The sequence below is a fragment of the Melanostigma gelatinosum genome (assembly GCF_949748355.1).
Source record: "Melanostigma gelatinosum genome assembly, chromosome: 22".
NCBI lineage: Eukaryota > Metazoa > Chordata > Actinopteri > Perciformes > Zoarcidae > Melanostigma > Melanostigma gelatinosum.
The window spans coordinates 18,127,810-18,132,638 of NC_136655.1; positions in this window are offsets into that span (position 1 = coordinate 18,127,810).

Here is a 4,829-nt window from a genome sequence, read left to right on the forward strand (position 1 = left end):
TGCCTCTCCGGTTCTGGTCTTTGTTTGAGCCGTGTTCCCCAGGACAAACTCTGCTCAGATGTCCTTCTCTCCCACAGCTGTAACATTTAAAATCGTTAGTCTTTGCAAAGATGACGTAGTCAAAGTCGTCCACAGTGATCTTGAAGCTGAGGTTGACCACTCTGCTCCTGTTGCTGGGGATCAAGAGGACATGTCTCCTGTGAGACACCACGTGCTGCAACAGCGGAGACTGAAATCCAGAGGACACCCTCCTAACCGGAGACACCACCTTCCCATGTTTGGACAGCTCTTTGATGATGGCATCGCTCTTTATGAATGGCGGCACGTTGGACACAGTGACTTTCACCTCCGGTGAGGCGAGAGCATACATGGGCAGGAAGTGTTCACCCACGGAGATCCCGTTCATCAACACCACTTCCGCAGTTTCTAAGCTGTCCAGAAAGATGACCACAGCGCTGTTCATCCGCGCTGCGGACTTCACGTGGCTGTGGCCGACAACCTCACCCACTGCCAGGCTGATCTCCTCCACCGAACACCCGAACAGCGGCGGGATCTTCACGCCGTGTTCTCTGGTTAGCTCGTCAGGCGCATGCTAGCGTTTAGCACGCCGACAGCACCTGCTGCCCGGCTGCAATCCGCTCAAAAAGACCCAAAAAACAGATAAAAGTACACAAAAAAACCCCCGTGAACCCTGCACACCCCACTACACTATCATACCCAACATTAGCCAGTGAATAAAAAGATCAGAAAATCGCTATTTTAACGCTCTCAATCACGCTCCGCCAACTCCACGCTCCTTCCACTCAGAGAGAGAGAGAGACAGAGAGAGAGAGAGAGAGAGAGAGCGAGTGAGAGAGAGACAGAGAGAGAGAGAGAGAGAGGTTTAAAATGTATCTTTATTCATTTTTTAAAGTTCCGTTTACAGAGTTCTCTGTTAATCAGACCAAACTTAATTCACGCAAACAAACAACAAAAACCGAAAGAAAACACAAACTCATAGGTTCAGAAACACAAAGAGTTCAGTTTTCTTTGTCAGACTGTAGAAACCAAACTCCACCCTGAGCCGAGCAGCCAGCAGCCCGGTCAGCATCAAGCTCACGTCCTCTGACCCTACACCCCTCACCCGGTTTTTCCTTGTTTTCCAAATTGCTCGTTTGGCCAGTCCTGAAAGGAAATTCATTAGTGTGTGGACAGATTTCTTTTTAGCAGAGTAGTTTGGACCATAGATAAAAAGACAGAAAGAAAAGTGTTCTCCTAAGCCCTGAAACCACGCCTTCAGGCGGCTGAAGAGTCTCACCAGCCTGGAACAGTCAACGAACAGATGGTGGATAATTTCTGTCTGCGAGCAAAAAGGACAGTTGTCCCCTGAGCCAGGGTCGAGGTGCACCAGATACCTGTTTGTAGCTATGGCCCCATGTACAATCCTCCACTGGAGGTCTCCTGTCCGCTTGTCTACAGGGGGTTTGTACAGGGACCGCCAACAGCCCCTTGGGGAGGATCCCCTGCCAAAAAACTCGGTCCACCTCGACACCCTCACTCCTGCCAGAGAGCGCAGGTTAGAGACTTTCACACTGACCTGATATGCTGCTTTCCTCCCCAGAGTCTCAAAGTCCCCCAACTGGGGTGTCTTTAGAGACAGCAGGATGTCCTCCTCATCCTCCCACTGTCCCACAGCAGGACAGACAGCCAGGGGTGGGAAGACATACTCACATTCATTGTCCCATTGGTCAGATATTGCACGGTCTCCAACAAACGCTCTGAGGACTTCTGGCAGGGACACACAGACCTCCTCCACCAGCCTCAGCAGCAGTCTGCTGGACCGGATGTTGATCAGTGGTGTCGTCACAGCTCTCTGAGGGAATGTAAAGACCTGCCACGCCTGTAAGACGGACTGGTAGAACGGTGTCAGAAACATATGACTAGCACTTGTCCATCTTGAGAGACAGAGAGAAAAAGAGAGCGAGAGAGAGAGAGAGAGAGAGAGAGAGAGAGAGAGAGAGAGAGAGAGAGAGCGAGAGAGAGAGAGAGATTGCTTTGGCAATACTGTTTTTTAAACGTTCATGCCAATAGAGCAGACCTGGGCATTGTGTGGCCCGCGGCCACATGTGGCACTTTGGTTGATTCTGACTGGCCCGTGTGAGGTTGATTGGAAATTACAAAATAAACATATTTTCTAATTTTACCTCTTGCATGGACTAAAGCTGCAGTGCTTTTATTTTGAAGTGTTTCATTCACGTAATGACGCAAAACGTAAATCAAATACGTGCGCATGATTGAATCACACGAGACGACTTTAGCCCTCAAAATTGTCCACTCATGCTAAAAAAAGAAAGGTAGACGCCTGCAGAGTTTTCAACAAAAAATGGACTGCTAATTATTTATTTACTGAAGTCGCAGGTAAAGCCGTGTGTTTAGTTTGCGGAGAGCAGATCGCCGTGTTTAAGGATTACAATTTGAGTCGGCATTACGAGACGAAGCACGCGGAGACATACAAAAACTTGACTGACGCTGAAAAGACAGCGGCATCGGAAGCTTTGCTAGCTAAGCTACAAAAGCAGCAAGGCTTTTTTACCAAGCTTCACACAGCCAGGGATGCGGCAACCAAGACCAGCTTTGTGATATCCCACAAAATCGCTAAAAACAGTAAGCCATTCTCGGAGGGGGAGTTTGTCAAAGAGTGCTTGGTGGACTCTGCAGCACTAATATGCCCTGAAAAAAAAGAAGCATTTGAGCAAGTCCCGCTATCCAGGCCAACCGTGACAAGAAGGATCGAGGACATTGCGGCGAATCTGGAGCTTCAGCTGCAACGTGAAGTGGTACGTTTTGACTTTTTCTCCTTGGCTTTGGACGAGAGCTGCGATGTCCGTGACACAGCCCAGTTACTCGTATTCGTCCGTGGGATAAAGGACTTCAAGATTACGGAGGAGCTGGCAGCACTGCGGTCAATGCAAGGGACAACGACAGGGAGCGATCTTTTCACGGAGGTAGTTGCATGCATGGACACGCTGGGTCTGAAATGGGACAGACTGGTAGGTGTCACAACGGACGGCTGTCCAAGTCTGACCGGGAAAAATGTCGGACTTTTGAAACGTATGCAAGATAAAGTGACTGAAATCGACCCAGATCAGAAATTGGTATTTTTGCATTGTATTATACATCAGCATGTGTTGTGCAAGTCAGTGCTAAAAATGAACCATGTTATTGATGTTGTAACTAAAATAGTTAACTTCATCAGGGCACGAGCATTGAATCACAGACAGTTTGTTTCACTTTTGGAGGAGCATGAGACTGAACACAGTGACATTGGCTACCACACAGCTGTCAGATGGCTCAGCCTGGGCAAAATGCTAAAAAGATTATGGGAGCTGAAAGCAGAGATTCGAGAGTTCTGCAAGAAGAAAGGCAAGGACATCCCAGAGCTCTCAGATGAGGACTGGATGGCCGATTTTGCATTTGCTGTTGATGTGACTGCACTGATGAACGAACTGAACACCAAACTGCAAGGCAAGGGCCTTTTTGTTCATGAAATGCACAGCCTGGTGAAGGCTTTCATGAGAAAGTTGCAGATTATTTCAAGCCAACTGGACAGCAACAATCTCACTCACATGCAAACCCTGAAAGAAGTCACACCATCAGCTGATTACCACCGCAGGTACTCATCCAAGCTAGGAGCACTGCATGGTGAGTTTTCAAGGCGATTTGAAGATCTCAGAATGATCGAGGATGAAATGCACATGATTTCCTCTCCCTTTACCTGCAGTGTGGGTAATGCACCCAGTGATGTTCAGCTGGAACTCATTGACCTGCAGTCTGATGCGGTACTGGCAGAGCACTTTAAGTCAGGATCACTGCTAGATTTTTACTCTTCTCTCAAGGAGGAGAACTTTCCTAACATAAGGAGACATGCTCAGAAGATGTTGGTTCTCTTTGGCTCTACCTACATATGTGAACAAACATTGTCAGTGATGAAGTTTACAAAATCCAGGTATAGATCCTCTCTCACTGATGATCATCTGGCAGCTGTGCTTCGCATCTCCACCTCAGACATTCAACCTGACTTTGATGCACTTGTGAAAGCCCAACAGAGACTAGATTTCTCTCACTGAACAAGAAAAAAGAACTGAAAAAAATCAAATGAGGTGGTTAGACTAGAAATGCTGGCATGTAAAGGCACCAATTAGCAGTGAACTGGGACACTTTCTTTGGAGGCCTTTTTCTCAAAATCACAGTTCAGTGACAATCGTTATAATATGATGTATCTTACTATTTGGAGTACAAAGACAATATTGTGGTGTCTTTAGAAAGCTAAGAACCTCTTTCCAACAGTATATGGAACTCAAAATGTGTTTTGGGGTGAATGTGCCTGAAAATAATCACTAATATGAGTCACAAATGGTAAAAACGTTCACATTTGTTTTGGTGTTTTATTGAATAAATTACATTTTTTGTAAGGCAACCTCGTTTTTTCATTGCTTAATCATAATATGCAGTACTCTTACCAGTCTTACCAGCTTGTCAAAACAATGCTATATACTGCTTTTATAAAGAAATATAATTAATATTATGCAGAATTGAGTTCAGCCTTTTGGCCTGGCCCTCCATAATATTTTCTGTTTCTCATGTGGCCCCATGGAAAAGATAATTGCCCACCCCTGCAATAGAGCAACATTTGAATTGAATTGAATTGAGAGAGAGAGAGTGAGAGAGGGGAAGAGAGGAAGAGAGAGGAAGAGAGAGAGTTTAGGACTGGATGTCTCTGCTCACCTCACATTCACATGAATGTGTTATAAATGTGTCAGTCATGCAGATTCACACAGTTTTATTAATTG